Below are 11,617 nucleotides of genomic sequence, written 5' to 3'. Positions count from 1 at the left end.
GACAGAGTAATCAACAAACTTCATGCAGCATCCCAAGGAACTAGATAAAGTTTTCTAGACAAAGGTGCCAAAAACACATATTAGAGAAAAGATGCCTTCTTCAATAAATGGTACTGAGAAAACTGGAAACCTACATGTAACAAAATGAAATTAATCCCTATCTCTCATCCTGTATAAAACTCAACCCAAAGTGGATCAAGGACTGAGACATTAGACCAGAGACCCTACACCTAATAGAAGTAAAAGTAGGCCCAAGTCTCAACCATGTTGGCTTAGGAACTACTTCCTTAACAAGACTCCTAAAGCTCAAGAAATAAAATCAAGAATCAATAAATGGGATGGATTCAAACTAAAAAGCTTCTTCACAGCAAAGGAAACAATCAAGAATGTGGACAACCTATAGAATGGGAGAAAATCTGTGCCACCTATACCTCAGATAGAGCATTAATCTCCAGGATACATAAAGAACTCAAAAAACTTAACACTAAAATAACCCAATCAATAAATGGGCAAAGGAATTGAACAGGCACTTCACAGAAGAAGAAATATGACCAGTCAACAAATACATGAAAAAATGTTCAACATCTCTAGCAGTTAGAGAAATGCAAATTAAAACTATTCTCAGATTTCATATTGCTCAAGTCAGAATAGCAATTTTCAAGAATACAAGTAACAATAAATATTGGTGAGGATGTGTAGGGGAGGTACACTCATACATTGCTGGTGGGACTGCAAATTGCCACAAGCACTCTTGAAAGCAGTATGGAGATTCCTCAGTATTATCTTTATATCAAAATCAGAAGAAAATTGTAGGCCAATATCTCTGATGAAAATAGAAGCACAAATCATCAACGAAACACTAGCAAGCTGAATTCAACAGCACACCAAAAGGATTATATAGCATGTGTAGTATGCAAGTATGGTTTGTCATGCAAAAATCAATGTTACACACCCATTAACATAACAAAGGATAACATTCATATTATAGCAATTACACCAATAGATGAGAAAATGTGTTTGACAACATTTAATACTCTTTCTTGATAAAAAACATGCAATAAACTAAGAATAGAAGGAAAGTGACAAAGGCCATATATGAAAAATTCACAGTTAACATCATAACTCTACAGTGAGAATCTGAAGGTCTTTTCTCTATGATTGGGAACAAGGTCGGATGCCCACCCTTGCCTCTTACATTCAACATAGTACTGAGTTCTATCCGAGTAATTAGGCAAGAAAAAGAAATAAATGGTACCCCACTAATAAGAAAAGAAGTAAAATTATCTCTATTCAAAGATGACATGATCTTACATGAAGAAAATCCTAAAGACTGCACAAAAAAAGATGGTGAGGAGGGAGATTAAAATAAATTTGGTAAAGTTGGAAATAAAATCAATGTACAAAAATCATTTGTCTTCTTCATTTTAACAACAAGCAACCCCCCAAAAAATAAAAAGAGCAATCTGATTTACAAAAGTATAATAAAGAATATTTAGAAGTAAACTTAACCAACTAGGTATAACTCTTACACACTAAAAAACTATAAGACATTATCAAAGGAAATTAAATTCATGCTAATTTGATTTTATGTTATAGGCAAAAACTAAAATAGAAATCAAAAAAGAAATAAATACATGTAAGGACATCTCATATTTATGGATTGGAAAACTTACATTGTTAAAACATCCATACTATTCAAACTCATCTATAGGCTCAATGCAATCCATATCAAAATTCCAATTATATTTTTTATATAAACAGAAAAAAAAATTCCTAAATCCATATTTGTATTCAAAATAGAACATGGAATAGCCAAAACAATTTTGAGAAAAAAAGAACAAAGCTAGGTGTCTCATAGTTACTGATTTCAAAACATTTTTCTAAGTTGTAATAAACATACCAGTATGGTACTAGTATAAAGACAGATATATAAGTATATGTAGAATAGATAGCCCAGTCCAGAACTAAATATAAGACATTATAAGCAACTCATCTGTAAAAAGGGTGCCAAGAATACACAAATGGGGAAAGGGTTTTTTCAGCAAATCATGTTGAAAAACTGGATATTCACATGCAAAAAAGAAAAATGAAATTAGAAATCTCTTAACCTTACACAATCTGCAAAGTGGGTTAAAGACTTATAAAATCTAATAAACCAAATAGAAGAGAAAAATGGATTTTAAAGACAAACAAAAGAACTGAAACAGTAAAAACCAGAAGATAATATAAAAGTTTCATTAACATTAATCAGGCAATGATTTCTTGGATGTGACACTAAAAATACAGGGGGAAAACAGAAATAGACAAGTAGAATCATATCAAATTAAAAAGCTTTCTGATCAGGGACAGTGGTACACATTTGTAATGCCAGCAAGTAGGGAGGCTGAAGCAGGAGGATTGCAGGTTTGAGGTCAGCCTTTGTAACTTAGTAAGATCCTTTCAAAAAAGTTTTTTTTTAATATTTTTTAAAAATTATCTCAGTGGGACTGGGGTTGTGGCTCAGTGGTAAAGTGCTTGACTAGCATGCATGAGGCACTGGGTTTAATTCTCAGTACCACATATAAGTAAATAAAGGTTTATTGACAACTAAAAAAAAATAGCTCAGTGGTAAAGTGCTGCAACCCCAGTGCTACTAAATAAATAAATAAAAGTTTCTTTCTGTTCATCAAAGGAAACAATTGCAGAATAAAGAGACGATCTACCATATAAAAATATTCACAAATTACATATTTGATAAGTACTTAATATAAAAAATACACAAGGAATTCCTGTATCAGCAGAGAACAACAAAATAAAAAAAATTGCAAAGGACTTAAATAGACATTTTTCCAAATAAGTCATGCATATGTCCAACAGGTATATAAAAAATATGCATCATTAATTATCGGGGAAATGCAACCCAAAACCAGAATGTATCATACCTGTTATAATAGCCATTACCAAAATTTTGAAAATAAATATTGGCAAGGATGAAGAGAAATTGAAACTCTTGTATGTTGTTGGCAGGAATGGAAAATGACATAGCTGTTATGGAAATCAACTGAAGATTCCTCAAAAAAAAATTAAAACAGAACTACCAATATCATTCAGCAATACTTGAAGAACTGAAGTTAGGATCTTAATGAGATATTTGTACTCCTGTGTTGCCTGCAGCATCTTTACAAGAGCTAAGAAGTGGAAACAACCAAATGAACACCCATGGATGAATGGGTAAAGAAAATGTGGTATGTACATACAATGGAATATTATTCAACAATAAGAAAGAAGGAAATCCTGTCATATACTCTAGCATGGATAAAACTTGAGGACATTATGCCAAGCAAAATAAACCAGTCAAAGATGAACAAATGCTGCAGGATCCCATTTACATGAGATACCACAAGCTATCAAACTTACAGCAACAGAAAGGAGAATGATAGTTGCCTGGAGCAAATAGAGTGGGAAATCAGGAGTTGGAACTTGTTAGGTACTGTATGGAGTTTCAGATATGCCAGAAGAAAAAGTTCTAGAGATCTGCTATAAAACAATACTCTCTTTATAGTTAACAATATGGTACTCTACCCTTAAAATTTTGTTAAAAAGATAGACTTCATTTTTTTTTATTATAACAAAAACCCTAACAAAACCGAGTTCAATTTGTTATGCTATACTGTAATGGTATAGTACACTGCAGCCCTGTTTTTTCTTATTTCTTGAACCCTGAGATATGGAGGGTGGCGTCAGGCCACTGCATTTTCAATGCCTAGGGGTTCCGTGGTTCTGAAAGTGTTGCTCTGGCCTGCTCTTCCTAGTCTCTAGACCCACTGGTCCCTCTGATGCAGAATGTTGAAAATGATAACTGAATTCAAAATGTTAGTGACTACCAAGGCTTTTGGACAGGTGCTCCACCCAGAAAGCACACTAGTGTCTGAACAAGGGATGTGAAGGACATAGATTGATAAAAGCAAGGGAGAATTCCAGGCACCTGGGTGGGCCAGAATGAAGTCTTCCTCCTTCCCTCAAGCCTCGCTGAAAGAGTAGCTATGGCTGATCGTGGCGTCTGCCTTCACACACTATTCTCATTTCACACTCCAATCACAAGTTTGGCAATAAGGCTAGTGGGTAAGGGTGGGGGAAACACACCATCTGAGTTCTTTTCCACTTGATCTTCAGTTATCCACAGACAGTCACCCTAGGCACCTTTCCTACTGTGCTGTTAGTTTATTTTCCTTCTGCAGTCAGTACTCAAATATATAATTTTTCCTTTTCTTGGTTTGTAAACGGCTCAGTCACTGGGGGAAAAAAGCACAGTGATTACTAATGGGAGATGCCACTAAGGTTCCAGCTGTGAACAGGAGAAATCCAAGATGACCCATCATCTAAATGTCAATGCAAACACCATGCCATTCAGAATGAAACAAGGAAGACTGCGTGCAGACAGCCGGAATATATTACCAATTGCATATTTAGCTCCAGAACTCGCAAATCTTTGCAAGGAAATTTAGGGGATTCTCACTTGATTAAATAGCCTGTGATGGAGGATTCAGTTGCTCCCCACAATAGTTGCATGCAAATGATAGATTCGCATGGACTACAGCATAGAGAGCCCTTAGGGGGCTGTACATTTTTAAGTAATTCTGCCATTGTTTTTGCATAGTAATTGGAAATGTACATCCTATTGGGATGTGATTCTTATTAGAAGAGAAGGTAGCTGCTCTCAGCTACAGGATTCTGTTCATTTAGGGTCACCAGGACTTAAAAACAGAGGAAGAGTCTGCATTTATGCTTTAAATAGGGATCTGCCTTAAACACCAGCAGGTCTCCAGCCTGAATTCAAAGCTGACTCTCACCCTCTACTTTAATCTGCCTCTTTTCCCAATTTCCTATTATTTATTTAGCCTGATTCTGCTTTGTGAATAAGTGACTCCCTAATGACTGAGTAGTAGCTAGAGTTAAATTAGTCATGTAAGAGTAGCAAATTAGTAAATGGCACCCCAGTTACCAGGGAGAAGCGATATCATTCAATGTGCTTAATGTACTACTACTATCTTCCAGGAATTGGGAGCTGTCCGGCGCATGAGATGAGTTGTCCATGGTTTGACTCAAAATAGGGCTAGGATGTGGCCAGGATGGAAAACTGTGGGGGGTACCTGTCCCTATCCATATCCTCTTATCCATTCCCTCTTGTGCTTCTTAGATATTTATGGGACAGCTGGCCTAAGTCAGGGTCACAGGACAAAGCTGACAGCCCCACAGAACAGGTCAAGTCTACAATATTAAACTCCTCTAACACAAATAAGGACAATCAGCCAGTCACTTAGGGAAGAACAGGAACAGAAGCCCCTGGACTTTTTGCTATACCAGGCTTGGTTAGCCTTGGACCAGCAACAGTAGCCAAGCTGGTTAGAAATACAGAATTTTTGTACCTCCCCAGACCTCCTGCACTACAGCCTGCATTCTCACCAGGCTACCTGGGATTCCCATGTATGTTGATGTAGGTTCATATCTACATATGTCAGCAACCCAAACAGAGACCCTGCATGCCTCAATCCTGGTTCACATTAGACACTCAGATATCTGTACAGTGAAGTGAAAGAGAAGGCAGAAAGGGCGGGGGAATACCTGTCCTTTTGCAGCAAATAAAAAAGAAGAGAGAAAGGAGAAATCAAGTTCCAAAGAATAAAATGCCAATCAAGGCAGCCAGGCATGCAAGCACTCAGGGAGATGCACCTGGCTGGTGGAGATGGGCTGTGGCCCCACCTACTGGCAGGAGTCTTTGATGTGCCCTCCTTGTCCATGACCCTCATTCACAAGTCTCTCCCTCCCATCCTTTGTTGTAGGATCCTGGCCCCCTATCTTGCTTAGCCAGGCCTGTTAGCCCCAGTTATCTCTCCCATACAGCACCAACAGTTTACTTTGGAGCTGAAGACTAAATGAACCAATGTCAACCTTTTACAATGCCTTTACCATTCTGTCCTCTTGGTTGAAGTGGAGAGGAAGTCAACAATGATTTATAATAATCAGCCTCCTGGGGCCTCATGTACCCAGAACTTGGGCTTTCCAGTGGGGAAAAAAAGGACCAAAATATTAAGAGAAAGAATTAGAGTCATAATCTGGAGAGATCAAAAACAAAATAAAATCAATCAATCACAAACTCTGCTCTGTCCCTCAATTCCTTCTCATCTGGCCTATGAGGGAGTGTGTGGCCACACATGTGAAAGCAGCCCAGTAAGAGGCTGGGGTAAATGGGAGGAGAGTTTATCTGTTCAGGAATTTCTAGGTGTGATAGTCAGCTTTCCATTGCTGTGACAAATACCTGAGATAAACAACTTAAAAAGAGGAAAGGTTTATTTTGGCTCATGATTTCTGGAGATTTCAGTCCCATGGTAATTTGGCCATATTGTTTTGGGTGAGGCAGAACATCAGGGCAAGGAGCACGTGGTGGAGCAAAACTTCTCACTTCATGATAGCCAGAAGCAGAGAGGGGCAGGGAGAAAGGGGCCAGGGTCCCAATATTCCCTTCAAGGGCACATCCCCAATGACTTAACTTCCTCCCACTTGGCTGCACCTCCTAAGTTTCCACCACCTCCTGATGGCACCATGGACTGGTCACATGAGGGACATTTAAGACCCAAACCAAAACTAGGTTTTTCTTAATATGAGAAAGTGAAAGGGAATAATTCAGCACCCAAATCAGGTTAGTCCAAAAGTCTACTTGTTTCCCAGATTACTTAATTTGATTGGTTTGGGAAATCACTAACTGAGAGGTTGTACTGGGGGAAGATTCTTTAGATATGATAATTGCTAATGTTTTTTGGGATCTCGTAGGCATTCTTCTGGGCACATTACAGGCAGTATCTCATATAATCCTCACAAAAACCCGGTGAGATAGTCACTGTTACTATCAATTTTTTATATGTGAGAAAACTGAGACACAAAGAGTTTAAGTAACTTGTCAAAGATCACCCAGCTATTAAATAAATAAGGGAATAGAAAAATACAGAATGAAAATGTACTTCTTTGTGATTATAAGCCAATTCTCTTAACCCTCCATGACCCTATGTCTCTCTTACGTTTTCTTAATACAGAGAAACAGATATAGAAATTAGAGATAGAGAAAGGCAGAGTAAAAGATGGCAAATTACCTGGTGTGGGCAGGACTCAAACACACTGTGTAAAGAGAAAAAGCCTTTGGAGGAGGGTGATGGTTTTAGAGAACTATTTGCAAGGTTGAATTCACCTCTTCTGGCTACTCAGAGACAATTTTTTAGATTTCAAGAGTTATTTAGTAAATGGATCTTAGTGACCTAAGGAAAGAAAATGCTCTTTTTAAGGTGTAAAATGTAGTATTTGCCTCTAGTAGGATCAGGAGATACCACTGATTTGAGGAGAGAAAAGTCCTCTAAAACCCAGCAAGACAAGAGAGTAAGAGAGAGTCACTACTGTTGATACCCAGCCTTTCTCTGGCTGGTTGAGCCAGGCCAGCAATTAGTGAAACTCCACGTGAAATAGAATTACCATTTTTCTCCCATGGGGTCCAGCTCACTGAAGAAAAAAATTCCCCTGTCTAGTTTGACTAACCTCTCTGACTCCATTTTCTTACCCGGGTTAAGGTATATGTCTTCCTGCAATGCGGTTTAATAATTGAAAAAAAAAAAACCTAGAAACTAAAAGTAGCATAAGAAAATTTGCAATGCATATAATTGTATTATGATTGGGGCCTCCAAAATAAGTCATGGCGTTTATTTATTCATGCACCACATACTCAGTGGTCCCCTGGGAAAAGAAATGTTTAAATGAAGATGTATTATAAGACAGATTTCAGTGTCTTATGCACTCAATTACAGCTCATTAACACATAGCTTTTAGACAGGCTTTGCTTCCCCATATTCTGACCTTGATTTTGAACATTTTTTTTACAAAAGATTCATCCCCTCAGCTTCACCCCAATTTCAAAAAGCCCACATTATTATGATTATTGTACTACTATTATACTTCAATTTCACTTTTAGTACATTTCCAACCAGGAAGGCAGAATAACTTAATGGGGGAAAACATCAAAAGGAAACTCACAATTCATGCAAATATAAATTAAAATCCTCTTTGTTTTATTAGAATTTCCATCCTAAAAACATATGCATAATTCATGATGGGGGATAAAGGGAGATTATTAGCTGTAGGGCCAGAGACCAACTTTTATTAGTGAATAGTGTCATGAAAGCAGACACTTTTTTTTCTAATGAGTCCAAAGAGTAGGGAAGACTCCAAGATGAAAGGTTGATTTGATCTTTCACCTTCACACCTGTAGTCAAAGGGACAATAAAAGAGATATTTACCCCCTTAAGCTTTCTGAAATGATCATATGTTTAGTGAAGTAAAATGTCAAATTTTTGAAACTTTTATGCAACCCTTGCTCTTTTTGTTTAACATACAAGGTTCGGTTAAAAAAAGAAAAGAAAGAAAAACTATATAGCAGATATTCACATCTATAACCTTATCTTTCTAAGAAGAAAAAAGTCCCGGGCTCTACAGGGTGTCCATGCGGCTGCTTCCCTGCACTTCCACCTTGTCCAAGGGCAAGATTCACCTTCCCAAGCTGAGACCTTGACCCAGCCAAAGGGAAATGGCCACAGCGAGAGCCGGGGCCCTTCTCTTTCCCGGACACAAGTGCAAACTTAATAAATCCTCTCCCTCCGCCACGCGCCCCAGATGGCAATGGGAAATCTGAGTGCACCTGCTGCATCTCCCTTCATATCACGTTGCTGTTATGAAAAATAGTTTGCTATTTTGGAAGCCCCTGGCAGCCAGAGTGAATCGCCCAGGGCCCCAAGCTCGTTTATCTTGTGTCAGAAGCGAAGCCAAATGAACGCCACCTCGCCCAGCACCTGAAGAATGGGAAGAAGCTGAGAGAGTAAAAATAACTAAGGGCTCGGGGAAATGGTGCCGAGATGAGCGGCCTGTGCAGGTTAAGTAGGGCTGCTCGCAAACCACTCAGACTTTTTAGAACACCGAGCTTTACAACAGGAAACAGAGCTTCGCCTGCAAAGAAGAGGACTTGGTGGGTCTCAGGTCTGCGGGGCAGGCGGCTATTCCTGCTCATTTCCGCTTAGCCTTGGCCAGCTATGGCTCTGATGGGGAATAATGGGGCCTTCCAGTGGCATTCAGGTCATTCTGTCTGGGGTCTGCTTGGCTGGTACTGCAGATGTGGAAACAAGTGAATTCCTCAAGTCGGGAAAGTCAGTCCATTCATGCAACATCGCCTCCCTCCTACCTCCATCATGCCAGAGAAAGGCTGAGGCTGTGATCATCTGACTGAGACTGAACTAAAACATCCCCCTCACTATACAAAGTCAAGAGAAAGAAAGAAAGGAGCAGGACAGAGACACAGAGATGGAGAGATCAGAGTAGCTAGGGAAGGGGTATGACAGAAGACAGCTCTGGGGTTGGAAGACAGCTCTGGGGTTGGAATTTTAAGAATGGATAGGATTGAAATTGGCCAGGGGGGTTGATGAGGTGTAGCCACTAGAGAAAATCAAATAATAGGTGAGAGGAGCCTGCTCTGTGTGGAGTGGAGCAATGCTAGGTGAGGAGCTCGGCAGTATGTTAAGACATGCAAATTCTTAAGCCAAACCTATTGAAACAGAGTCACTGGGGTCCAGAAATCTATTTTACAAATTCCTCCAGTGTTCCTTGTGCATGCTGTTTGAGGCGTAGGCCGAGGACAGAAGAGCTGTCTGGAGAAGGTGTCCTGGAGTAGACCTGAGCTCTGCAGACAGGAAGCTCAGGTCATTCAGTGACACATCTGGATGTAATTCCTTCCCTCCCTTCCTGCTTTGTTCCCAAATGTCATCCTGAGGAAGAAGCTAGGCTAATGAGGAAGATTTTTTTCACAATATTTAAAAGTACAACTCAACAACAAGGCAGGTTTTTTTTTTCTTTTCTTTTTTTTCAGTCCCAAACCCTGTGACACTGGTAAGTTTGTGGAGGGCATGGGAACATATTGGGGACTTTGTACAAATGTTACTGGTTTAAAATTATCATGGGTCAGCAGAACCACTTAGAAATTAGCAAAGATATGCTTTTTAAAGGTGTGTCTTTTTCAAAATAAAAGCAAATTCTTAAAAAAAAATCTTATGAGATTTTTTGCAATTTCTTTCCAATAATTAAATCATGTAGATTTTTTTAAAAAATAGTAAGCCCTAGCACATAAAGAATGTGCAGGTCTGAGGAATGGAGTAGAGGTTGAAACTGACCTTAACCAAGGTTCTATCAGCCTGGTTAGGTTAATGAGGACCCAGGCCTGCCCCATATCACCTCAAAGATCAGAAGTGCTCCTATTGAGAGGTTAGAAAACAATCAGGAAAAATTTGACAAGAAACTGTATTTTTCATTGGCAGGAATTATTTATCATAGGGAAGACTGAAAGTATCTAGAATAAAAATGACGGGGAAATCACTTAGTTTCCATTTTAGTTTCCTAACATGTTAAATTTGAAAAAAAAGTGCTTTATTTATTTCACTTGCTTCTTGCAGCGGCTCTAGAAAATCAACCTTGCCATTCCTGCTTGTAGATGGGGAAACCGAGGCTTACTGAGATGCAGTAACTTGCTAGTGATCGCAGAGCCACTGTGTATGTGCAGGGATCACTTTCTCAATCTCTTGATGCGCTGCCCCACCTGCACCAAGAAGACTTCTTCCTTACAATATAAACCCAGACATGAAAGTGGGAAATAAGTCCTCATCCGTATAAAACAATGCACTACTGTAGATGGCATTGTTCCCAGAGGGAGCCAGGCCCCTTTCGAAAAGGAGCCCTTAATGCTAATGATGGAGAGTAGCCTCCTTAACTACCTAAAAGAAATCAGTCTCTCCAGAGACCTCCCTCTAATAGTCAACTATGGGACTAATTCTTAATATCACCAGATCAGATCATTTAACTCCTGGCACCTCTGCAAGATAGCACCCAGCTGAGGCAATTTCAAAAACTATGATGATTTTTATGATGCTGCCCTCTCATGGGACTTGTCCTGGAATTTGAGTCTGGAGGGAAGTCGCTTCCTATCAACATCTAATTGAATCATCTTTGGTAGGACACCCACCATATTCAAGGCATAGTAGTCTCTGCTGAAGTTAAAACTGTAAATGCCTTTGCTCCAAATATCCTCCATGTGGATTACTATTGTCACTTATGCTCTTTCTGTTCAAATTTGACCTATCTTCTAAGACCTGCCTTTATAACCACTTTCTTCCAGCAAACCCCATACAATCACCTTTAGGATAATCAAATGTATGGTATGCTCTAGGAAACTGCTAGCAATTGATAGGTGCTGATAAGAGGAATGAAAGACATTTACTATCATTGATTGAAGGGCTGAAAAGCTCATTTGACAAGTATTTATTTATTATTGAGTGATTATTGATTTGCCTATTATCAGCTTCTTTGAACCCCTTTAGCACAGCATAGGACATAGGACTTGCTAAATGGTTCATAGGAATAAAACTCAGGAGGCAGGCTCTTAAGGACTTTGTATTCTATTTGCAAAGCAAGTCAAAATTCTGGAAAAAATAAATATTGGAATTAAACATGAACACAATAAAATGGCACAGAGCATACAGAGTTGCTTTAAAACTAGTGGTAA

Source organism: Spermophilus citellus (genome assembly GCF_964194105.1).
Source record: "Spermophilus citellus genome assembly, chromosome: 14".
Taxonomy (NCBI): Eukaryota; Metazoa; Chordata; class Mammalia; order Rodentia; family Sciuridae; genus Spermophilus; species Spermophilus citellus.
Note: the sequence above shows the minus strand (reverse complement) of the source record.